Source organism: Xenopus laevis, chromosome 9_10S (genome assembly GCF_017654675.1).
Source record: "Xenopus laevis strain J_2021 chromosome 9_10S, Xenopus_laevis_v10.1, whole genome shotgun sequence".
NCBI classification, from domain to species: Eukaryota; Metazoa; Chordata; class Amphibia; order Anura; family Pipidae; genus Xenopus; species Xenopus laevis.
The window spans coordinates 36,487,851-36,515,313 of NC_054388.1; the positions used below are offsets into that span (position 1 = coordinate 36,487,851).

The 27,463-nt window shown below is 40.9% G+C and overlaps 1 pseudogene; it reads right to left on the reverse strand.

Moving 5' to 3' along the window:
- Positions 1 to 3,670: 3,670 nt before the first annotated feature.
- On the reverse strand, positions 3,671 to 21,878 carry LOC108702385 (annotated as a pseudogene).
- Positions 21,879 to 27,463: the final 5,585 nt, after the last annotated feature.

Sequence of the window (27,463 nt, forward strand, 5' to 3'; positions counted from 1 at the left end):
ACCCCATAATTGGGTCAGAGTGGGCCCAGGCATCAGAGGAGTCCCAGACTAATTTTTGAGACTTAAAAAGGCCTGTATGACCGTCATAGCAGGAGTAGTAGGGGAGTTTTGCAAGTGCTTCAAAAGAACTTACTACAGCAGCTTTAAAGACCACAGCTGGGTTATTTACATTGGGGACCAGCCACCAGTGGTCATATACTAACTGAGCAGCGAGAAAATACAGTCTGAGGTTGGGCAGAGGCAGACCTCCTCCAGGGCTGGTTTCTGGAGTACTTTAAGGTTTAATTGTGGATGCTCCCCTGCCCACAGAAAGCCCCTATTTTCTACTCCAGCAAATCACTGTACCCGGGGAGTGATGGTGGAATTGTGCAGGACATGCAAAAACTTTGGAAGAAAAATCATCTTAAAAATACTGATCTTGCTTGTGAGAGAGAGTTGAGATCTTGCCAAATTGAGACTTGATTGCTTAGTGCCTGCACAGTAGGGATGTAGCGAACTGTTCGCCGGTGAACTTGTTCGCGCGGACTTCGACCGTTCGCGTCCGCCTAATGTTCGCGAACGTTTGGGAACGTTCGCATTTTGAGTTCGCGTTCGATTCGAATACAAATCGTTCGACCATTCGACCGCTAAAATCGAACGATTTCCATTCGTTCGAACGATTTCCATTCGTTCGAACGATTTCCATTCGTTCGAACGATTTCCATTCGTTCGAACGATTAAAATCCTTCGAACGTTCGATTCGAATGAAAATCCTTCGATCGAACGATTAAAATCCTTCGAACGTTCGATTCGAATAAAAAATCCTTCGAACGTTCGAATCGAACGATTTTAGCGGGTGTTCGAAGTTCGCGAACTGTTCGCGAACGTTCGCATTTTTTGCCGGTGTTCGCGAACGGCGTTCGCGAACACCAAATCGGCAGTTCGCTACATCCCTACTGCACAGTGGAGCTTACATTAAACTGTTCACATCTGTCAAGGTCCATGTGAATTGTTCTGGCCAAATGATGTTACTACATTGAGCTGCGAGATGGTGTCAGGGGTATAATTGGGAAGGGGATCTATAAAATAGATGACCGACTTAGATTGGTTGATTTTGACCCCTGAATATTGGATATATGTCTTTAATGTAGAGGCAAAGAAAATCTTCTCTTAAAAAAAGAGTGTATGTAAAGGTTTATTTGACACAGCCAAGAACACTTGGGCTTCATTCACCCTACATAATTTTGTCTGTGTTAATGCAGCATTACCGGTGGTCAGATTGTGGGACTGCATCATGAACAGATGTGGTCTGCGATTCAATGGGATTTTTAGCCCTGCCCGATTGACATCTGGCCAATTTTCGGCCCGATGTGGTCAATGCTGGACTTGAGCTTAGTCTAAGGCTACACACCTGTGACTGTGGCATTAATAACACACTAGGGGGTGAAACAAGACCAGTGGTTTTAACCTAGGATACAAATGATGCTACCAAGGCACACTCAACAAATATTCCATCTCCACCATGTTAACACAATGTGCCTGATTTGACACAACAAGTCACGCTCTATCTTACAATCCAAAAAATTCCTGTTTATATTATGGCTGCCCAGATTTTATGTGCAAAAAGCACAAAGCATCCTGATTTTTTCCCCCAATATTCACCTTGCCCCATGGGTTGCACCGCCAGGTGTAATGCTTTGTATTAAAATAATACGCTGTGTAAATATGCTAGCGTCATGTGCCATTGCCTAAGCTTTAATTTACATGGTAGGTGCCTTTTTTTAAAAAAAAAAGTGCCGCGTACTGCGCCGAAATATGACCCTGCCCTGGGAGGGGGCCCTGTGCAAAGTGTAGCCTAGGGCCTCACATGTCCTTAATCTGCCACTGCATGGGGGGGGGGCAATTACACAATTAGTAGTTTACTATAGACAACTAGTGTTGCTCTCAATATTCATAGGGGAAAAGATAGTGACAGGAACAGCAGAATGGCAGATATATATGAAAGCATGCATCTCTCTTAAATTAGAAGCACCTTTTTATTTACACCAGTTCTAAGTCACGAAAAATCTCTATATATATTTATATCAAACAGAATATTTCCAGAGCTGTGAAATGAATAAAGGGTTAAACAGAAAGACATGACCCAATAAGAAAAAAAAAAAAAACTGCACTGAGACCTTTAATTGGGAAGGAGATTATTTACTAGGGGGCTCCCTCTACTGGCAGCAATTAGAGACTTTTGTTTGGATGTTATTGGACAAGACTGAAATTAGTGTGATTTATGAGAGGAATTAAGTTTATTAAGACAGGGTTGGGCACCAATTTTATTTCATTAGGGCAAGGGCAAATTCATTGTAAATGACAGATTTCATGGTGAAGCATGAACAGGCCGTGCTCCTGGTTCTTAATGAGTATAAGCAAGCAGTTAAATTGCAAAATGAGGTGAATTTAAATGATACAGCGCTGTAAGGATTCACACAGCAACATATGGAAATAAAATCTGGAATCCCGTGGTTAATAAAATCAGGTAAACGTGTAACCCGTACACACTTATTATTAAAACAGGATTAGTGTCTCTGCTCACCAACTGCACTGTGTGACAGAGAAACAGCAACAGACATCAAAATCAGAGTGGGCAGCAGATCAGTTCATTGGGTGATCTCTGGTTAAGGATAAATACCAACACATGATTCTGGACAATTGCGAATACTGAATTTATCCCATTAGTGACTTGCCAGATCCCAGGGACTGGGAATAGTAGGGGCTATAAAAAAATGACGAATGGCCCCCGAAAACAGAGTAAGGGCAAAGACATGCAGTCAGATTCGGGGAGATCAGTCACCAGGCAACAAATCTACTATTTTTCGGGGCGACTAATCTTCCCGAACTGCCTCCGGCTAGAATGTAAATCGCCGGCGGGATTGGAACTCGGATCGATCCGAGTGCCATCCCGCCGGCGATTTAAATTCTAGCCGGCGGGAGGCAGAGGCAGTTCAGGGATATTACTCGCCACCAAGAAGAGGAGATTTGACGCTTGGCGACTATTATCCCCCAATCTGAGCGTTTGTCTCTGCCCTAAGAAAATTGACTTTTTGTCCAGAGAAGAAAATAAACATTGCTAAAAAAAAAATAAAAAAAAAACACTGGCCCTTGTCCTGTTTAACTGTAGGGGCACCACTGGAAAATAAATATTTAACAGATCAACAGATATGGTTTTCCAGGTGATAAATGGCACCATAATTATCAATGGGAACAGTGACATGATGGTTTTCATTTTTTATTATTTGTGTGATTCAGTTATTTCGCTTTTTATTCAGCAGCTCTCCAGTTTGCAATTTCAGCAATCTGGTTGCTAGGGTCCAAATTACCCTAGCAACCATGAACTGGTGTGAATAAGAGACTGGAATATGAATAGGAGAGCCCTGAATAGAAAGGGGAGTATTAAAAAGTAGCAACAACAATACATTTGCAGCCCTACAGAGCATTTGTTTTTTAAACCATTTGAAAGCTGGAAGGAGTCAGAAGAAGAAGGCAAATAGTTTATAAAAATTAAATAATGAAGACCAACTGAAAAGTTGCTTAGAATTGGCCATTCTGTAACATACTAAAAGTTACCTTGAAGGTGAACCACCCTTTAAGGATACATTAACAGAACCGCATTCCCATTCAATGCGACACCCCAAATCTGGAGTTACTTGTCCATACAGAGAGGAAAGGACACACAGGTGTTAGGCTTCAAAGGACTCTCTGTCCACTTCCATATATGCCTCATCAATGGCACATGGCCAGGACTTAACATTACAGATACAGTCTCTTTCCAGTAGCAGAAACTGATGCAGGAACTCTAAATGGAGAAAAGAAATCGGAGAGAAGTTAGGATTCACCTTCCTCACCATCACTGCATTCAAACAATGCTACAAAACAATCCCTACAAACAATTTCCACAAGCCCAACACCACCCAATTTTAACCAATATTTTAATTGCATCTTTAGTATTCCTACAAAATAAAAAGTCTGTTTGATACCATGCACCACTTCCCAGTATCCTCTATGACAGAAAGGCACATGATAACAAAAGCTGCCCAACAAGCAAGCACTAGCCACTCTGGCTATGACTATGTTATTAGTGAAAGATGGTGCCAGAAAGGCAGTGGGGTAGAATCAGGTCCGGACTGAGAATTAAAACAGGCCCTGGCATTTCAGGTACACAGAGGCCCAATCAGCCCACATAGAGGCCCAAACAGCCTCCACCAGCCCACTAAATACTGACTTTCTATGGGACCGTATAGCAGCCCCTCCGGCATTTGCTAGAACTCACAGATTGCCAGTCCGGGCCTGGGTAGAATTAAGGTGTTAAAATAAAAGGTTTCCCCCTGTGCCCAACAGTAAAATGGGCTCACATTCTCTAAGCAGGTGCTGTATTATCCTTATTGAGGTAATGCTGCTGCCAGAAGTAGAGGAGGCTGTTGAAGTTGTTGAGGATGAATCCTGGGTATTTTTCAAGGCGCACCTTGTTGTGGATGGTCTGCAGGTAGCAGGGTAACCGGCCTTTTCTCCTTGCCAGCATCAAGATGATGATGCTCGTATTCAGGCAGCTGACATTTCTTGGCCGACACAAATTAAACAGGCTATTTAACAGCAGTCCACTTCGGAACCTGTACTTGCACCCCAAAAAATTCTACAAATAAACCACACAGAGAATTGTACTAGGGTTTTCACATACATCAGTGTCTCTTAGCAAAGTGTCTCGTCATTAATGATAATAAAGCTAAGATAAAGAAGGAAATTTACATCATACCTACCTGTGTTAATGTCTGCACGTGTATAATATTTATGAACCGGAAAAGGAAGTTCATGCGGATGGAGCCCTCGGTAAAGTAAGACAGTAAGCGACACTGAGACAGCACTTCTGCAACTGGTGGGGGGAAAGACTGGGTGAGAACACTGGGAATATATATACGCATACCCCAATGTTACTATTTTTACATGTAATTCACATTTTTAGTTCATTGTCTTTATACAGGTATATTAATTTGATCCGCTTCCTATCCAAGAGGTTAGTGATGCTGCCCCTAACTGGAACATGGCTAAAGGCAGGTCTAATGCAAAGAAAGGCAGAATTCCCCACCAGGATGCGAGTGCAGTGGGCAGTATATAGGAACCACAAAGTATGGCAGGAATCACAATGTCCTAAAAAAGTGAGAAAAAGGAACCCCCACAAGAGCATTCTGCTAACCTTTAAGATCATCTGACTAGGGTTGCCACAGTTTCTGGAAAAAAATAACGGGCTTCCTATATATTTAACTTTTTTCCCTATTAATAACATTGGGATCAACCATCATTTTTACTGGCCAGGCTAGGTGGCAACCCTACATCTGACTCTCAAACTGGTCCAGCGACAGAGCAATGCATCACACCAGCATATTGGAGTCGATTAGTGAGTTGTTCATTTGATTAAGGAAAGTCTGGAACTGAGACAGAAAGGAAAAGGGTTTAGGTTTGTGTCAGCAGCACAGACATAATGGTCAGGCAAAAACAGCAACAGAAATCGGACTCTAAATGCCAACTTTAGCTGCCAGACTTCAGCCCTGATCTGTCGCATCTTACAGTATATAACAGGTCAGCTCCTAGCTGACTTACCCAGCCAAGTATTTTACTAATAACACTGACCACAGGTGACTGAACAGTGGGGTCTACAAGTGGCACGTACCAAAAATATGGATTATGAGAAATTCACTACTGAATCCACAGCAATGCAGAATATGCCATGATGCCCATATTATAGCTAGGAGTGCCAGGAGGAATGTTTTTGACTGGAGCTTATGTCAGCTGTGAATACAAAGTTGTTATGGCTATCAATGTCATGAAGTCAACAAAACTTTAGGAAGAATCCCGATACTCCAGTCAAAGGGCATTTTTATACAACACAATGCATTGACAAAAACATTGCCTTGAGTGCTGCACTGTAATAGTACCAAACAAAGTTTCCTTGGCAGAAAGCACCAAGCAGTATTCACCCTGTGCTTTACATTGGTCTACTGTAATTCTGTCTTATGTTTTCATCTGTATTAATGTATTTGTTGAACCTCTTAAAAGCGTCAATGTTGAATTTCATCAGTTCCCTGAGAAGGTAAAAGTTACTTTGAAGGACGTCCCGAGACTTACATTCACTATCGACAATGCAGTATAAAATGTGCTGAAATGAAACATCTCAGTAAGAACAGGGTTAATGACACACTCCAAGCTAGAAGTCTTTTGCTGAACTGGCTTACTTACCTCTAAAAGCCATCACTTTAGAAGAAACATCTGATCAGCATAGGATGTCACCCCACGGAGGAGCTTTCCACTGCCCGAACCTGCCAGAACCTAAAGACCAAGGTAGATTGAGACTACCTTGGAAGTGAGTCTACGGTTCTGTTCTATGCCGTGTGTTTATTTAAATGACAACTCAAGGCACAGTTCAAAGAGACAGCTGGCAGCATGGAAAGATTTGATAATATATAAAACAGCTTTACACAAGTTCCAGAACGGGTGTCCATTTTACAGTTCTTTGCCCTGGGGGAGGGAGTCGAAGAGAAACTCTACACAGCACAGACAAGGATTCGGTTTCACTACACACATCTGAAGGATGACTCTGCTGGCTCCTTCTTCATCACCTGCAGTAACCGAGTTAGCAAGCCTTTCTTCCTATCACAGACTAAGCTCCTGAAATGTAAATTGAGAGACTGGTTTCAAACAGATAAAGTTATAATAGAGGCCTTCTCACAAAGAACTTGGATTACTTGTAAAGACTTCACAGTCTGAACGTCCTTATTCTAATACTGAGCTCCTACCTGTCTGTGTTGGCCACAGCTTCTACCTCCTGGATAGAGGCTTTAAGTGATATGGTGCTCAGTTCATTTAGTTCTTGACTGTTAAGAAGCAGATATTTGTTCCTGGAAGAAAATGCATGTATTTAAAAAAAAGGGGCAAAGACCACAAAATAGTTTTTATGAATTAATTGCTATAGTTTCATTTTTGACCAGGTTGCAAACCCACTGCCCTGAACCCTCTGGCACAAAAAAATTAATGAAATAACAAGGTGCACCATAAAATGTATAGTAAGTTTTGTCAGGATATACAGTAGCAATTGCAATAGAGTGGGTGACGCTGCAATTTAATGTGAATATAATGCACTTGGAGGAATGAAGTTTCAGTTAATGTGATCAAACCTGACACTGTTTAAAGAACTAAACAACAAACTTACTCATGGTGGTCACTAAAGCTCTGAAGAAGTCATCAGAACTGTATATTTAAGGAAATATCCTATGAAGAAAGTAACATGGCTGTAAATAAATCTTATGGAATATTCAACAGCTGATGCTGAAATGTATAGTTGTCAATTCTCCTTTAAGAAGATCATATTGAACTAGTTCTGGTACAATCTACAGGGGTCCCACAAGCTGACAGGAAGAAGGTAAATATCAGTAGGAAACAAATTAACATCCTACAAAGGGTGTGGAACCATCTGACAAATACAAACAAACAGAATTAAACACCATCACTTACAGGGCTGCAGTCACAATTCTGGTTGTGTCAGTGAAGGACTAAAGTTGAAGCAAAAGGTTTCCGCCAGATTAATTTGTCGAAAAGATTATTCAGTCCTGGAATCAACTTGAACTCTGCTATAATTTTATGGACCTGTATGCAGGGCCGTCGTTAGAAATCACGGGGCACCGTACAACAAGCCCCGCCCCAGATCCCGCCTACTCCACATCACAGTTAAAAGACCACACAGACATCAGTGTTTAAAAAGGTAACCCCCCCACACACACACACAATATATTATAAAAAGCTATTGGGGACCAGGGTCCCCCTATAAGTTAAAAAAAAAAATTGGCACTAGGGCCACCATAAAAGTTTTTTTTTTTTTTAAAAAAAACAGTGGCACCAGGGCCCCCCTTACAAGTTAAAAAAAAATTGGGGCCCCAAAGAATATTTTTTAAAAAAACATTGGCGCCAGGGCCCCCCTTACAAGTTAAAAAAAATTTGGGCCCCAAAGAATATTTTTTAAAAAAAAATTGGCGCCAGGGCCCCCCTTACAAGTTAAAAAAAATTGGTGCCCCAAAGAATGTTTTTTTTAAAATTGAACTTGTGGCCTCAGGACTTCAATTTCGCCTCCTTTCGTGACTTTGGGTCTTTTCGCAGCTTCAGAACTCCAATTTTGGCTGTTTTCGTGACTTCGGGGTCATTTCGCCACTTTGGGACTGCTATTTTCATAGCTTCGGGTCTTTTCGCTGCTTCGGGACTTCAGCTGTTTCAGCTTTTTCAGCACTTCTGCATTTCGGCTGTTCGAGAGTTCGGAAGGAGGCGGCACGGCTTTGGCACTGTCTAGAGGGGCCCGGCTCTTTCAATAAGTTCTGACGGGCCCTGGTACACTTGTACCCCCTGTGCCCCCTGATGGCGGCCCTGCCTGCATGGGTCAAGATTTAAAAGGGAAAAAAAAAGATTTTTGAGTTTACAGCAACAGGTTTTTGCAAAGACACCAACTGTGGAAAAGAGGTCTCCCAAGCAAATGGTAGAGATTTTGTAAATGATGTTCCTGTTGGGTCTACCAAGATGGCACTGGGGTAATTAGATAAACCTCTGGAAATGAGATGTTGGGGAACAGAAAAGTTTCCCATAGTAAACCAACACACACAGTGGTCTTAAGGTTCATAAGTCTTACTGGAAACTATGGTAGCTATGGTATACTTTGGGAAAAATTATGTATATCCTGTTTATAGACTGTCTGCCTGCTGGAAACACTATATAAAAATGCAGGCTAATCTATTGAATTCCGACATAAGCAACATTAACTGGTGCAACCAGTTTTGCATAAGCAGCATGTTCTATTGACTGTAGAACACAGAAACCCTGGTAAATTCTGAATATGGGCACTGACCTGATTCCTCTGCCGCCCCATCAGTAAGACACACAAAATGTAGAGAACTCCTACTTTGTAAATGATCTCATGCATAATCTTCATAACCATAAACCAGTTGGGGAAGCTGGGTCCTAGCAGACGGATTGGCCAAGCTGCTTTCATCAGATGATTCCATAAGGGAAACCAAACGCACAAATGTATGGAGCCATCGACTGCAGTATAAAATACAGAAACCACGGTGGGACAACACAAATTTTTTAATTTTGCCAAAAAATGTAATGGTGTTTTATAATGTTGGACTAACTTGCCTTGTAGCAAGATAGGCCCAAGACACAGCATTTAGAGGTTTGTAAAAGCAATATGTATTACCTAGACATATTAACATGCACAAGATTGAATTTATCAATGTCATAGTTACACTTCATGAAAAAGATGATAATTTGTCCAATACTGAGCTTATGTTCATATCTCTGTACTGTCTATTTACAGTGGCTGATACCGATGTTGCACCAGAGAAAGTAAAATAACGCAAACAGATTTTTTTTTTTTTTTTTGGTTGAACATGTTATTTTATGGCTAGCACTGACAAATTCGCCTATCACTAATCCTTACTTGCCCTTCTCTGTATTTTTTCTGGTTTTCTAATGCCCTTTTTGCATATTAGATACAAAAATGTACTGCATAGTCTATAAGCATGGTAAAGCCTCACCACCTGGAATAAAAGAAAAACATCACCCTCTCTTGGATCCATACCCATTCTCTGCTACAAACCTGCATGGCTTCCATCCAGAGCCGCAGCCCTATGAGGCCACGGGTAACTGTTTTTAACATCTTGGTTAATTTAAGGGCCATGCATATAGCAGCGAGCAAGAACAGGTTCTTTGGTTTCCTGTGGGGCAGCCTGCACAACAACTTGATTATGAATCTGTTTTGCTTCACTGGAAACACTGTGTGATACTTTAGCTTAACTAGAGTAGCCTATATGACTATATTTGAGTCTGAATATAGTTTGAGTGTCTACCATCTGTCTGGCACTCCCCTTTATCAAGCCAAGTGAACTTTGTAACAACACGCTTAAATAAGTGATTTAGGGGGAGGGGTTACAGCTTGGTTCCCACCTCCCAATCTGGGACTCAATTCCCAGCATTCCCAGTAAAACATTATATTAAAAGGGGAGGTATCACTACTTATATGCAAGATGTCGCCCTGCAGCTGCTTTTATTCTACAACAGAAGTGGGATTTGAAGAGTAGCTTTAGGCCCAACATGCAGTATCACCCCCTTCCCCACCACACGCCCCCTAATATTATAAAGTGATGGTATTTTTAGTAGTACCATTTTGACCTCGTGTAAGACAAAACTCAGTAAAGGAAAACCTTTAGTAATAGTCAGGCAATTTATTCATACATAATACAACATAACAGTTTTGTCTGGGTAAGCTGTTGGAGTAACACACAGAATGTCAGCCAAGGACTTACCAAAGACACACCTCTTGGTCCAGGCGTTATATAGCTTTCAGAAGGCATTTACAGTAATTGTGACAAAAGGGTTCACGGAAATACCATACATAGTCTGACTCCTCCTTGTACAATTAATGTCTAAATGATTTACTTAGTCTTACATGTTATCAAAGGAATGTTGTAACATACTGTGCCTAGCTCCAACGGTCCACAACCTCGCAATCAGCTATTGGCTAACCAAGGCCATTGTGGTATTTCCAGTAATTTGAGCAGCACTTCAGCTAAAAGGGGCCCCATCAGACAGGCTGGCGTTATGCTGACACTCTGGAATTTAAGTAACAGAGTGATGATCTTTTGTTTGTATGGCCTAGTATAAGTTATATGAGTGACCATTGTCCACAGTAGACCATTAGCCCTTATAGTCCATCCTGCCTTGGGCCCTATAGCGTTATGGCGTCATAGAGGGTGGGGGTGACAACTATCAACCCTCTGACACTAGCCATTCGTCCGTCTTAGGATTTAGACCGTTCCAGATATATTTTATAATAACAAAAGACATACATTCAAAGTGGCCATACACACAGAAATGTTTAAAAATTAAGGCAGCTCTGACACATCCCACAGCTCTACTAGCCCATTCAAGTCTAGGTCATTCCTATAGGTCACACTGCGTGGGGATGTTTGGGAATGTAACGGCCTCTAATTTATTGCTTGGGTCTATAATAAATCGATCGTAACCATCAACCCATAATTGTAGCCATTAGTGGATATATTTACCGAACTCGTCATTCCAATTATGATTCATAAGTCATTCCATCTATAGTACCATTTCTGGTGGCTTTTGTACAGCATATTTGCAGTTTAAACTTAGCAGAGCGCTGCTGAGGGGAAGTTAATGAGAAATGTCAATAATACACAGAAACATTACTGATTGTATCATACATACTCTAACGGTTCCGATGTGTAGATTTATAGGGTCTTGATGTAGTCGGGTTCAACAGGATGACGCGTCGGCACACATATACAGAATTATCTCCGGCTCATGTATGAAAGGGACAGTAACACCAAAAAGACAAGTATAATTTATATAAACATGGCTGTGTAGCCATGAGGCAGCCATTCAAAATGAAAAGGCTCTGGTTTAAATAGCAGATAACAGTAGTTTACAGAAAAATTCCCATTGTATTCTACAAAACTTATCTATGTAACCTGTGCCTTTTCTCCTTTTTTCAAAAACTGAATGGCTGCCCCCATGGCTACACAGCAGCTTGTTTATATAAACAATAGTAGAGTTTCTGAAGCAAACACACCAGTTTTACCTGTACAGAGCAACAGTGCATCATATTTTAACTACTTTAAAAAAAAAAATTGTGTTGTTACTGTTCCTTTAATATGATTTTATTGACACACTGAGCACAATATCCTCACCAATGTAATACATCTCCAGCTGCTTACGAAATGAGAGAAGGACAAGGACTGTTTGCGCCTGCACCATTTGCACCGCAGACAGTCTGACTGGCATTTAGTATCCCGCTCATTGGCAACAGCACCTTGCCACAGATCTTCTGCCGATCTGGCACCCGATGTTTTTCTGTTTATAGATAGCGGGATACTAAATGCCAGTCAGACTGTCTGCGGTGCAAATGGTGCAGGCGCAAACAGTCCTTGTCCTTCTCTCATTTAGTGCTGCGGAATTCCCACTTGCAGACGCGTCTGACTTCAGGACTAAGCCCAGCAGCCCCTGGAGCAGTGTGCAGCCCAAAAATCTTCCAACAAGCAGCTGAATGACAATGCAGTGGTCCAACGCAGCGGCACCTTAACAAGTAACAGGCGCTGAGTAACGTTCGTTGTGTTTCGCTGGTAAAGGGGCTGAGTAAAGCTCGCTGTGTATCGGCACCGGTTCGGCCAGGCTGGAATGGATGCGCTGCCCTCCTCTACGTTTTGCACCTCTTGTGTAGCCCGCCGACATCGCATCTTGCTGCTGGATGAAGGAGAATGAAGAAGAGCTGGAGAAGGCGATCGGGGCAGAGGACACGCTGTCAGTGAATAGCCAGGAGGAGAAATCAAGCGCTGCAGGATGGATGGTCGCCCTTTCTGAAGAGGACAGGAAGTGGAGTTTCTGTAAGTTATTTCTTAATAAAGGCTTTGCTATTTTAAATTTTAATTTGTGTTGGTGTTATTTTTTCGTTGTGTACTAACGAATTTTTGGAAAAAAAATTTGATGTTACTGGTCCTTTAAGACCTGTGAGTGCTTCTTTTCAGGACTATACGCATATTTGAGGATTACAAGTTTCGATCCTTTTCGTGTGTGTTTAAAAAAAAAAAAAAAAAAGCCCCTTATAATCAGTCGCATTTCCATACACACAAATGCATTGGGAACACTGCACATTCTATTCCAAATCAAAACATGAAGAAACATTTATTAAATCTGTGTTATTCCTTTACAGAAAGTGAAGAAAAGGGAATATTAGGCTGTTCCAAAAATAGCAAGGTCTGCATTCTTCTTCACAAAGTCAAACATGCTGTAACATACTAGTCAGTTAGGAACCTTAGAAGCAGCGGGTACACTCAGATGCACAGGGCACCCCACAGGGCACCCCTGTGGATTCCGCTGTTCACCGACACCCTATTGGGGCCCTGGGCTTTATGCTGCAGAACCTACAAGGAGATGCAAAAATAGTAACAAGTCCAAAAAACAAGGTACCGGCAATGATTAGGCAAAAATGCAGTCGAAGATCAGGCGAAAGGTTCAAGGCAGGCGTCAGGAATCAAAAACCAGGAGTTCAAAAACAGTATAAGCGTTTTGTCCAGAAGCCAGCTTGGACACTGACAAAATGGAGAATTAACCTTTTAAAGGAGAATTCAACTTTTTTTAAAAAAACCAAAAAACCTTTGGGTTTCCTGGGAGACCAGCAAAGCGGCACACGCAGTTGGTGCAATTTGCCGGCTTGCGACAACTGCACTTGCGCCAAAACTCAAGAAAATTGCCGAAGAAGACACAAAGACCCACAAGATGGCTGTGTGTAGGGGGGTCTTCGTGGGGTGTTGAATTCTCCTTTGAAGGGAATTTTATTACGCTCATCATCCACACCGTTGAACCGACACCAGCATCAATTCCCTCCTGTCAGTGCCGATGTGCGCCTGCACCCGCAGATGAGTAGGAAGACGTGCCGGGAGGTAAGAAGACCTGGGGATCTCCCGGCGCGACTCACACATTCACTGTATAAACTGAAAAATGTTTCAAGATTTTGCTTTTCTTTGAATGACTGAACTAATATTTAGTTGTATAATCAGTGTTTCTGAGAACTGCTGCACATCTGTGTTACATGGAGTCCACCAACTTATAGCACCTGTTACATTCCACAATTCTTCTGCATTTCTTGTTTTTTTCCCTCAAACAGCATGACAAATAGGGTTGCCACATTTTCTGAAAAAGAATACCGGCCTGCCTATATATTTATCTTTTTTCCCTATCAATAACATTGGGATTAGCCATCATTTTTACTGGCCAGGCCGGTAAAACACCGGCTGGGTGGCAACACTAATGACACCCCACAAGTTTTCTATTGGATTAAGGTCCGGGGATTGGACTGGCCACTCCATAACGTCAATCTTGTTGGTCTGGAACCAAGATGGTGTAAATTTATCTGTGATACTGTTACAATTGGAAGACGCCTATATGAAGCAAAGCTATCAGCAAGAAGCCCCTGCAAAGTCCAATTATTGAAAAAAAGATGTGCTGAAGAGCTTACAATTTGCCAAAGAACACATTGACTGGTCTAAAGAAAAATGGCTGAACATTCTGTGGATTGATGAAAGCAAGATTGTTCTTTTTGGGTCTAGGGGCTGTAGACAGTTTGTCAGATGACCCCCAAACACTGAATTCAAGTCACAGTACAGTGTGAAGACAGTGAAACATGGTGGCACAAGCATCATGATATGGGGATGTGTCTCATACTATGGTGTTGGGTCTATTTATCACATACCAGGGATGATTTAGGGGCAGATTCACTAAGTGTCGAATATCGGATTTAGCGCAGATAGTACGATCGAACGATCAAAGGATTATTCCTTCGATCAAACGATTAAATCATTCGAATCGAAGGATTTAAATCCAACGATCGAAGGAATATCCTTCGATCAAAAAAAGTTAGCCAAGCCTATGGGGACCTTCCCCATAGGCTAACATTGACTTCGGTAGCTTTTAGATGGCGAACTAGGGGGTCGAAGTTTTTTTTAAAGAGACAGTACTTCGACTATCGAATGGTCGAATAGTCGAACGATTTTTACTTCCAATCCTTCTATTCGAAGTCGTAGTCGAAGGTCAAAGTAGCCCATTCGATGGTCGAAGTAGCCCAAAAAACCTTCGAAAGTCGAAGTTTTTTAACTTCGAATCCTTCACTTGAAGTTAGTGAATCGGCCCCCTATCAAAGAGTGAAGTTAGAGATCTCCACAGTCCGCAGAGTAAAATACCACCTCTCTCCATTCATTTCTATGGGATTTTTAAAGTATTTATAAAATGGTGAACTTTCACTATCACCCTTTGATAAATACGCCTTTGAAAATGTCTTTTGCCACATCCCTCTTGCTTGTGTTTGTCAAAAAATGTCCCCCTTCCCATAAGCTCCTGTGGTTCAGCCATGTGCAAGCTGCTGTGCTCAATCCATATACAACTGATCCCATAAGATCATTTTAGCTGAGCAGACTATCATTTTCTGCACTTCTTTATATGTTTTTCGCTCTCCAATCAACTTTTTAATCAATATACGCTGTTCTTCTAAACAATGTCTGTAACAAGCCATTTTACTCAGATGAATGACGTTACAAACTGAACTCCACACCGCTATTATTTGGAACAAGCTATTATTATTTTGAACACTGATTAATGATTCAATTAGACAGAAAATGCATGTCATGGTTTCCTATTACTTTACTAGACCTACTAGTAAATTATTTGCCATGTAGAAATAGAATTTCACAAACAGATTGATCAGGTTAGTGATGTCAGACTGCAATTATTATGAAAACAATTGTATTTCTGATGCTAAGGATTAAGGTATGAAGAGGCGGGAAATTCATTGCACTTCAATGGCAACCTGTTTGTCTGATTGTTACTGTAATGTCCTTTATTAAGTGGAAAGTTCATCGTTTTGTGTTTTTCTTTCATTGCTTTTATATTTTGGGTTAAGATGTGAAAAAACAGATATCTTAATACTGGCATTTTATTAGGTTTATAAGTATCATGACAAATTAGTCTTTAAAGAAACAAAACAAAAACAATTATTAGAAATTGTTATAATATGTATTTCCTAAAATAAATGTTGCAGCCAGCAAGGTTTCATGTAATGTTTATCTATGGAGTGTTTAAATTGTACGTGTGCTTGTGTTCAGATTACAGCTGGGGGCTGAACAATGTTGGGGTGCTAAACCAACCACTCAGAGACCAACGATGTTCAGAACAGAGTGTGATCAAGTAGTGACGTACAAGGGTCAAGCTGTCAGCTTGTCCCCTCCAGTTTGACTTGGCACAGCTTATAAATCCATGTCTGGGACTCTTGGGAGGGCCTGCCCTATAAATCAGCCAGATGTTACATGTTAAAGGGACATATTTAGGATAATAGATAGTAGCAGCATAATACTTGGGTGTCTGTTCTGCAAATTCCACATTCTGATCGTAACCTGGTTTAAAAGCTGGGTGACAGGGCCAGAATTAGTGGTAGGCTGCAGAGGCAGGTGCACTGTCTCAGTCTCAGACTGAAACTGCCCACATTGTTCACCTGTTCACACATTATACAAAATGTTAATGGGGCACCAGCACTGTGTCTGTGTCACTGTGTTCTGCCTTCCATATGCTCCCTGTGAGTACCCTGCTCTGTGTGTGCCGTGTACCCTGCTCTGTGTGTGCCATGTTCTGCCTGTGTGTGCACTGCTCTGCCTGCATGTGCCCTGCTCTGCATGTGGAACATAAGCCCGGTATTTGTTCTGGGGGTTTGTTAGTATTTTAAAATAAATTATTGTTAGGGCCCCTGAGGTGTTTAATCATGTGCTGGGCTGCTGTGTTATCCATAGGGGATGAGGAGGTATATGGATTTAATGGTATGTCTTAACATGACAACTTATTTCACATATGAGAGATAATTAATATCCATGCAGTGAGCACCAAGCATTTGTTTTTTTGGTGTGTTACCACCATTAATGTGGACATGATCTTGTGGTAACATGGGTGTGGTTTAAAGTGGGTGTGATTTAAAAGCAGGGAGAGTGGCTGAAAAATTTCGGCCGTTGGTACCACAGAAGTTGGACAGCACAGTTTCACAACACTCTTTTCCAGACATTTGCTGTATTTGTTATGATTTGGCATTGATAAACTTTAAGGCACAGGGATACTTACGACACACACACACATACAGTATATACATATCACAGGGTGTCTGAACTGCTGCAATTTATTTTAGTTTTTCTACACAAAAAAAAAAAATCTAGAAAGCCTAACGCACATTTGAAGGCATCCTCAGGATTAACTGAATTGCTCTACCTGGAACAATTTTATTGTATCTGGTCATCTACCTTAAAGAGAGCCCTTTAGTTATATCCTTTGGCCAATTGGGATAGTCGAGTAATAATCTATAGGAATCCCTGAAAATGGTAAAATGCTATTAGGCAGAAATTTTGTATGTGGGGTCCAAGTCACATTGTGGGTGGAAGATAAGGCAGGGACCCCACCAAAACTACTTCCTTGACTATATATTGTCCTCTTGCTTGTGGATAAGTGATTATTGAAACCATACTGGCCTGAAATATACAGCTACAAACAGTGGCTGCTTTAAATTTTTCCACGTTGGTTCCTTATTCACTATAACCAGAGGCTCTGTGAGTTGCCACATTATGTGTTTGTGTGATCTGTTTGGCCAAAGGATATCAAGCCTGCCACCACGTCAAGGTAGGCTCTGGAGCAGGTCCCTAACCTATCCTATTTATCCTAATTATATTTAATTTAATTTTACAATTTATTCTATCCTTACAATTATATGTATAATCCATATTTTATATTCTATATTATTAATTTAATCCATTCTTGTCTTCTATTGATCTGTTTACTTCTAATTATTGCTGTCCTCTACAATTTATTTTATCCTTATCATTATGTCTAATTCATATTTTATATTCTATATTATCAATTAAATCTATTCTTATACTCTTATTATGTTCTTTTTTTATGTTCTTATTATTAACGTATTGTTCTAATTATTCTATCTTGCCTCTAGTAACTTCTAGGTCTGATGATTCTAAGTCTATTGATGTAATTCACAATTAATTTTCATTCTATGCTATCAGATTAATCTGTTTATCATCTACATTTATGTTTTTATCAGTTCTATTCTATTCCTATCACTGACAAACTTATTTATCTTCTCATTCTGTCCTTACTTACTACCCATATCTTTTAAAGTAAAATTTTATTATATTTTTTATGTATTAGTTTTAGCATATTCTGGCCAGTTTATTCTTTTTATCCATTTGGTTCTACTAACTGTCTTATGTCATCTATTTCTTATTTATCTAGGAACTATACTCCTATCAGTTTATTTTCTTATTAATGACTTTTATTTATCTGCTAATTCTAGCCTTAGTTCTAATTGTATTGGTCTGTCCTTATTATTGTCCGTCTTGTGTATTTATGTTCTATATGTCCTTGTGTCTTTATATTATTTATTCTAAACTTCATTACTATATTTATATATAATGGATTTTTAACTCTATATATATATATATATATTTTTGAACTTGTCTCCTAGTTAATCCAGAGGAAGGCGAAAAAACCCATTGCTCCAGCCGGAGAATGGGGAAAAAAATTCCTTCCTGACTCCAAAGTCCCTGGATGTGCTGATTTCTTACAACTATTCATCCTATCCCTATGTTATTCAACTGCAATATCCTCAACTCTAATCATCCAATCGTGTCATTTAATAGCCTATACTAATAAATTTTAACCTTATTTTCTATTGTCTAATATCTAAACTTATTAACTATATATTAAACTCTCTTCAGCCAAAGAGAGATGAGTCCAATGGGAGGGAAGCAGATGGAGTTCTTGGCACTGTAGATCCCAAAATGATGTTGCTTGTAGCGCCATTTGAGCCGGTGGAAGGGTCACAGATGAAGCCGTTGGTAGGGCTGAAGAAGGGAGAATGATCATTCTGCAGATGGAATTGATGGCTGAGCTGTATGCTGCTGATGGTAGGAAGGGCTGGAAACATCGCTGACGGTAGGGCCAGGTGTTTGAAGCACACGGTGGTAAAGCTTCATGTGGGCTGATATGATGCCAATGGATGACAAAAGAACAGCATTATTTTGGTTCAATTGTAACATTTCAACATTAGTACAAAGTATTGGGCAATAGTAACTCTAAATGCAGACAGGCACTGTATGGCTAATTAGCAGATTTCACTGGATGCCGTTAAATACTTGCAGTCTATGCAGTGTATTGGATAGTGGACTGATATGTACCTATTAGGTTTAAAAGGGATATCCAGTCAAATAATAAAAAACAATCTATGAAATAAAATGTAATTCTAAGTAAATTTCCAATATACATGGAATGCAAAAAAGTGTTTTGTAAATGTGATTGCTAGCAGATTCTATTTCTTTCCTTCCCTCCTCTTTACTACTCACACCTCTGTAACATTGTATTGTAGTGAGATCTCCTCTAGTCACATTCCCAGGATTCCATATTCTGTGATTCACAGATCAGATACTGGGTGCAGGTACAATGTACTTATGGCACTAAATTGTGAAAATCAGCTTGCATTGGTGCAATTTTGCATCCCATAGTGGATTTCCCTTCAAACATCACCGCTACAGAGATTGGTTATTTTTCCCTTTTGTCATTTTAATAGACACTGAAATGCAACTTCTGACTTAATTATTTCTTACTATTTCTGGAGGTAGAGGTGGACTCAGGCTTCGGCTCTCCACTGCTGCCCAGTCGATGTGCTCAAAGAGTGGATGGTCTCTGATGTTGCCGTTGACCCCAAGACGCTTCTCAGGGACCTTCTCTAGGAGCTGTAGAAAAAAACAGCCATTAATAATCCCCAAACATATTTAAAATCAGCCTGCTATAAATTTCTAGAGGCTTGGAAGCTGCCATTACTTTCTTGGAGCTCCTCTGTGTAAGTGCTCACACCCACCTTTTGCAGGAAATCTTCTAATGTTCTGTTAAGCCACGCAGGATATTCTGGCTGGTCAAGCAGGATGGATTTTATACGTTGATTTCGATTTTCTCCGGAAAAAAATGGTAGTCTGCGAGTGGCCATTCTGTACACTATACAGCCAAAAGCCCACCAGTCTACCCCAGCATCATAGTTCTTCTTCATCAGCACCTTACAAAGAAGGACAAGAATATTTTGAAAGCATTTCTGACCGATTTAGTCCTATAACTCCCATAGGCCCCTCATGTACGTCTGTGTAGGCTATGCTGCCACACACAGTAATTCTGCATAAAAAGGTGAGTGTACTTCTTTGTATTCCCTTTCTTTGGGTTCATCCAGCAACCCCTGATATTGGAAATTTTTCTGTTGAATCGCTTACCTCTGGAGCCATGTACAAAAGGGTTCCAGCATGGCCACAGGTAGTACTTTGGCCAAACTGATTTTCAGCTGCTAGACCAAAGTCGATGATTTTGATATGGCCCTCTCCAGTCAGAAGTACGTTTAATAACTTCAGATCCCTGTAAATATCAGAAAAGGGAAAGGGCTGCAATCATTATACTGGTGATTTTATTCCCTAGAAGCAAAGAAGCATTTCAGACACACCGTAAATTTAAGTGCATAGACACAGACTCACGCATGCTTCTCACATTACTGAATAGGTTTCAGTGTTATCTAAAGCTACCTATAAAACATCTGAGCCATGGTCACGGTATGCAGGGCCGCCATCACGGGGGGGACAGGGGGGAGAGCTGTAGGGGGTCCCGAGGGTAAGGGGGGCCTGGCCACACCACATTTACTTGATTAGCCGGGCCCCCCTGCTTTCTGAGAGCTGCCGACTTTTGGAAGGCAGGGCAGGAGCACAGGGGGAGGTATCTTCTGTCCATTACTTTCCCTTATTGGTCACAGAGTTATCCAGGTTGAGCTGCTCAGGGATTGGATAGCTGAGGTTTGAACGTCCCCTCCAGCTCATCCAATCACCATGCAGCTTTACTGGGACTTGAAATTCTGTGACCAATAAGGGAAGAAAATGTTGTCACTGGAAGAAGATGCAGCCACCTGTGCTCCCCTCCTCCCTTCTGTAGTTGGCAGCTCACTTACAGCAGGTGGGCCAAGCTAATGAAGTAAGTACAGTATGGCAGGGCCCCCTTAAAGTTAACCATTTGTGGTCCCTGTTGTGTGGTGGGGCCCTGGGGGGGGTCAAGTTTTTTACATGGACGTTTAAGGGGGGCCCTGGCCACCAATGTTCTTACAACGTGGTGGAGCCCTCTCCACCAATTTTTTTTTCTTACCATGTGGGGTCCTAGCCACCAAAATTTTTTAATGGGAGGGGCCCTGACCACAAATGTTTTTTATGGGGGCCCTGACCTCAAATGTTTTTTTATTGGGGGGCCCTGACCACAAATATATTTTTATTTTTTATTAACATGTGGGAAGCCTAGCCACCAATGTTTTTTTACTGTGTGGTGGGGGTGGACCTGTGGGGTGAGGAGGGAGGACCTATAGGTGGGACTTGCGGTGGGTGCAGCCCAGGGGGCCCAGGAAATGTTGTCGTATGGGGCCCTGCAATTTCTGATGGCGGCCCTGACGGTATGTAAAGAATTTTAAAGGGGTTGTTCACCTTCCAAACACTTTTTTCAATTCAGTTGTTTTCAGATTGCTCCCCAGAAATAAAGACTTTTTTCAATTACTTTCCATTATTTATTTTTTACGTTTTTCCCAAAAATCTAAGTTTAAAGGTGAATGTCCCTGCCTCCGGCATTTCAGTCTGGCAGCTCAGTAATTCAGGCGCAGACTCTAAACTGTTACAATTTTGCAACATTTAGTTGACACATTTCTCAGCAGCATCTCTGGAGTATTAGCAACTATTGTATCAATTCTAACAGCTGCCTGTAATGAAACCCAGAGATTCTGCTCAGCAGGGACAAAGATAAAAAATGTATCAACTAAATGTATCCATTTAGAACAGTTTACAGGGTCGGTGACCCCCCTCCCAGAGCTGCTTCAGAAGGAGAGAAATGACACTTTACACTTCAATATTAGAAAAACCGTCACTCATAGAAAACAGAAAGTCATTGGAAAAAGTCGTTATTTCTGGAGATCTATCTGAAAACAACTAGTTGTTTGAAGGTGAACCACCCCTTTAAGGACTGTGGATCTTAATATCAATTGGAGACCATAAGCAGAACACAGGACAGAGCTGGGGCAGTACATTTGTTACTTACTGTAGAACAAATTCCTTGGAATGAAGGAACTGCTGGACCCATTGGAGTTTTACTTACCGATGAACGATGCCCTTTGCATGAAGATGTTGCAGGCCGCATACCATCTCTGCCGCATAGAAGCTTTATAAAAGAAGAATAAAGATTAACTTACTGACTGGAAGCCATATACTTCCTTACTCTTCTGTGCAGAGTGTGTAATTGCACACACAAAAAAGACACATTTTGTTTAATGAATTTGTTGTAATCTGATATCACACTCCAAACCCACTCACTACTCCCATATTGCCCTGTCACAAATGTAATGATACTTACATGATTCTGTCCATGCTCAGAGGACCTGCTTTAATAAGATCCCACAGGCTTCCTCCACTGATGTGCTCCATGACCAGGAAAGCATGCCGCTGGAATAAATGGCAAATAAGAAGAGAATGAATCTCCTGATGGAACACCCCATACAAATACCACATAGAATAATTCACAAATTATGAACTGGGCCCCAAACAAAAGCAGAAAACAAAACAGGCACAAAATCTTCCTAACCCAACTACCCTAGGCCCCAATGCTAACATATAGACTAGTATTAATGGGGTTGGGGCCCAAAAGGTGGATCGGGATCTACCAGTAGACCTTTAGCTGATGATCAGTAGATCTCAAGGCATTGTCAACAAACAGTTTGATTAAATTACCCTCCGGTCTCATGCTTTTCATTCAGATATTTATTACGTTAAGGTTACATAAGAAATAGTTGTTTGTTAAATATAGTAATATAAATTCACTCATAAATCAATATAATATTTAAGTAATATTTTCCATGGAACAGAATGCTAACAGTGATATTATGGATGTAGATGATAATGGAACAACATCACTAAAAGTAGACCTCACATTAGATGTAGAGTGATATTCTGAGACAATTTGAAATTGGTTTCATTTTTTATTATTTATGGTTTTCCAGTTATTTATCTTCTTATTCAGCAGCCCTCCAGTCTGTAATTTCAGCAATCTGGTTGCTAGGGTCCAAATTACCTTAGCAACCATGCATTGATTTGAATAAAAGACAGGAATATGAAGTGGAGAGGCCTGAATAGAAAGATGAGTAATAAAAAGTAGCAATAACAATAAATATGTAGCATTACAGAGTGTTTGTATTTTTTGTTGGGGTCAGTGACCCCCATTTGAGAGCTGGAAAGAGTTAGAAGAAAAAGGCATATAATTAAAAAAAATATGAAAAGGAAAAAATTTCTGCTGAAAAGTTGCTTGAAATGAGCCATTCTATAACATACTTAAAGTTACCTTAAAGGTGAAGCACCGAGCTACCCACCTCCCTTTGTGATACGCTTGTATAGCCTATGAGCTTTATTAATAGGACACCCTCTCAGATGGGAGGTATGAGGAGATGCCACACTGTCTCTCTCTCACACTGCCCAAATTATTCAGCCCCTCCCACCAACCTAGTTCCCTTCTGCCATGAGACATACCCAAAGTATGAATTACTGGTAAATATAGGGCCAGGGAATGTGCATTGATCAATTGCTATTTTATGTGTCTGAAGCAAATTTGGCCAGATCATTAGCATTTCAATCATAACTTTCATTACCCTTGGAGCGCTCCCTTAAACCCCATGTAGAAAATTCAATATCCAAAACAGTGGACAGTGAAGAGTGCAATGGGAAATAGGAGAATCATCATGAGACGTATCCCACATACTATGCAAACTTATGTTGAGCTTAAGGAAGACAAACCATACAAGCTGTATGGGATCAGTATTATGTTGTACCTCTGTTTGGAAAGCTGCATGGAGTTGGCACAGGTAAGGGCATCCTTTTGCTGCCTCCAGAACTCGAGCCTCTTTTTCAATCAATTCTTTATTCTGATCTTCTTTCTCGATGATTTTAATGGCCACACGCTCACTGCTGTCGGCTAATGATGCCAGCATTACCTGAGAAAGGCAGAGGGAAGAGATGAAAGATTAGAGGATCTTGTACTGACACAGTCTCCAGATCATTCTGATAAGGCTGGAGGATGAGTGCTATGAGGGGATACACATAATATGAGGGTATCCTTCCAGGTCTATCACTCACCTTGCCAAATGTTCCTTTCCCAAGTTCTTCATGGAGCCGGTAGCTGCTGATCTGCAGAGGAAAAGATCTTGTACCTGCTACACGGGGTCTCTTTGCCTCACCTCCTCCTTCTATGAGAAAAGAAATAGGGGCAACATATTAGAAATGTAAACATTCTGCACTTATTGATGCAAATACTTAGTAAGGTTATAGTTGAGGTCCATCAAATCAATTTTTTTCTATTTGCAGCTTATATAACATTTTGTCATAAACACCTTGGGGTCATGTGACAAAAAATGCTACTGGCACAGTAACCTGTAGCAACCAATAAGCTGGGAGCATTTAATGTTTAGCTATAAGCAAACATCTGACTGGTTGAAATGGATTGCTGGACTTACCCTGCTAATTCTAACCTTAAAAATATCATTAAAAAAAATCAACCAATGTTATTTTGGGGTAAATGTAATAAAAGTTGTAAAGTTTGGAATCAGAGGAAAATGTGAAATGCTCCAATAATGTCAAGAGGTAACAGCTACAATATAATCAATAGCTACAGGTATGGGATCCATTATCTGGAAACCCGTTATCCAGAAAACTCTGAATTATTGACAAGCTGTCTCTTATAGACTCTATTTTATTTAAATAATCCACATTTATAAAAATATTTTCCTTTTTCTCTGTACTAATAAAACAGTACCGTGTACTTTTTAAAGAAAACACCCCATAATAATAATACAACAGGGAAATCTTTAGGAGTTTATATAGATCAGGAAAAAACACAAGACTCAGTGTGATAATATTACAACAAGGGACTTTCCCCAGTGTTAGACAGTACAATATGGCAGCAACACTGAGACACTTGAGCAATTGGATACATGGAGTAGAGGTGTATACCAACCTCACCACAAGAACAACAACTCATCCCACACATGAACCTATTATATGTACAACATATGCACAAATCAGACCTTCCAATAGAAGTAATAGAAAATCCACTACTAAATACAACCTGGTGATTATGGCAGCAACATAACTTAAATACTAGGGATGTAGCGAACGTCGGAAAAAAAGTTCGCGAACATATTCGCGAACTTGCGCAAAAATGCGAGCGGTTCGCGAACGGTTCGCGAACCCCATAGACTTCAATGGGAAGGCGAACTTTAACATCTAGAAAAGACATTTCTGGCCAGAAAAATGATTTTAAAGTTGTTTAAAGGGTGCAACGACCTGGACAGTGGCATGCCAGAGGGGGATCAAGGGCAAAAATGTATCTGAAAAATCTGCCTGTGTGTGCTTGGAAGAGATAGTGTAGGGGGAGAGCTGTTAGTGATTTCAGGGACAGATGATAGTAAGCTTGCTGGCTAGTAATCTGCTTGATACTGCTCTGTATTGGAGGGACAGAAGTCCTGCAGGGATTTGAGGGACATTTTAGCTTAGGTAGCTTTGCTGGCTAGTAATCTACTGTTCTCTTTAAACAACTGCCATACGTTGACCTTGTAGGCATTGTTTGCCCAGTTTTTTTTGGACGCAGCCACTGAAGCACAGTTGCCAGAAAAAATATGCCATATAAATGCTGAAAATAGTCATTTTTCGCCATAACGTTGACCTTGTAGACATTGTTTGCCCAGTTTTTTTGGACGCAGCCACTGAAGCACAGTTGCCAGAAAAATTATGCCATATAAATGCTGAAAATATAAATTTTTTTGGTTGCAGCCACTGAAGCACAGAGGCCAGAAAAATTATGCCATATAAATGCAGAAAATATGCATTTTTTTGGTCGCAGCCACTGAAGCACAGTTGACAGAAAAATTATGCCATATAAATGCTGAAAATATAAATTTTTTTGGTTGCAGCCACTGAAGCACAGAGGCCAGAAAATTATGCCATATAAATGCAGAAAATATGCATTTTTTTGGTCGCAGCCACTGAAGCACAGTTGCCAGAAAAAATATGCCATATAAATGCTGAAAATAGTCATTTTTTGCCATATACGTTGAGTCAACGTATGGCAAAAAATGACTATTTTCAGCATTTATATGGCATATTTTTTCTGGCCTCTGTGCTTCAGTGGCTGCGGCCAAAAAAACTGGGCAAACAATGCCTACAAGGTCAACGTCGTTGACCTTGTAGGCATTGTTTGCCCAGTTTTTTTGGCCGCAGCCACTGAAGCACAGAGGCCAGAAAAAATATGCCATATAAATGCTGAAAATAGTCATTTTTTTGGTCGCAGCCACTGAAGCACAGTTGCCAGAAAAATTATGCCATATAAATGCTGAAAATATAAATTTTTTTGGTTGCAGCCACTGAAGCACAGAGGCCAGAAAAATTATGCCATATAAATGCTGAAAATATAAATTTTTTTGGTTGCAGCCACTGAAGCACAGTTGACAGAAAAATTATGCCATATAAATGCTGAAAATATAATTTTTTTTGGTTGCAGCCACTGAAGCACAGAGGCCAGAAAAATTATGCCATATAAATGCAGAAAATATGCATTTTTTTGGTTGCAGCCACTGAAGCACAGAGGCCAGAAAAATTATGCCATATAAATGCAGAAAATATGCATTTTTTTGGACGCAGCCACTGAAGCACAGAGGCCAGAAAAATTATGCCATATAAATGCAGAAAATATGCATTTTTTTGGTTGCAGCCACTGAAGCACAGTTGCCAGAAAAAATATGCCATATAAATGCTGAAAATAGTCATTTTTTTGCCATACGTTGACCTTGTAGACATTGTTTGCCCAGTTTTTTTGGTTGCAGCCACTGAAGCACAGAGGCCAGAAAAAATTAAACCAGTAGGGTTTGCACCCTAGTTTGTAACGGTGGCGGAGGGAGAGGAAGGACGCTAAAGGACAGCTGTGTGTGGAGTCATGAGGCTTGAAGAGAAGGACAGCTGCATAGAAGTCAGAACAAGTCTTCCGGCGTGCAGTAACCCTCCGAGATCCACCCCTCATTCATTTTAATAAAGGTCAGGTAATCGACACTTTTGTGACCTAGGCGAGTTCTCTTCTCAGTTACAATCCCTCCTGCTGCACTGAAGGTCCTTTCTGAGAGCACACTTGAGGCTGGGCAAGACAAGAGGTTCATGGCAAATTGTGACAGCTCTGGCCACAGATCAAGCCTGCGCACCCAGTAGTCCAGGGGTTCATCGCTCCTCAGAGTGTCGATATCTGCAGTTAATGCCAGGTAGTCCGCTACCTGCCGGTCGAGGCGTTCTTTGAGGGTGGATCCAGAAGGGTTGTGGCGCTGCCTTGGACAGAAAAACATTTGCATGTCTGACGTTACACGACTGGCCAAAGGGCTTTGTCCTTGCAGGTGTGGCTCGTGGCAGGATTACTGGCACCTCTGCCCCTGGAATGTTGATGAGTTCCTGAAGTGACATCACCCTTAAAAGCATTGTACAACATGTTTTGCAGGCTGGTTTGTAAATGCCGCATCTTTTCGGACTTGTGGTATGTTGGTAACATTTCTGACACTTTATGCTTGTACCGAGGGTCTAGGTAGCGTTGCGACCGCAGTAGCAGGTCCTTCTCCTTAAGCCTCTTGATACGGGGGTCCTTCAACAGGCAATGACAGCATGAAAGACCCCATTCTCACAAGGTTGGATGCAGAGCTATCCATCTCCGG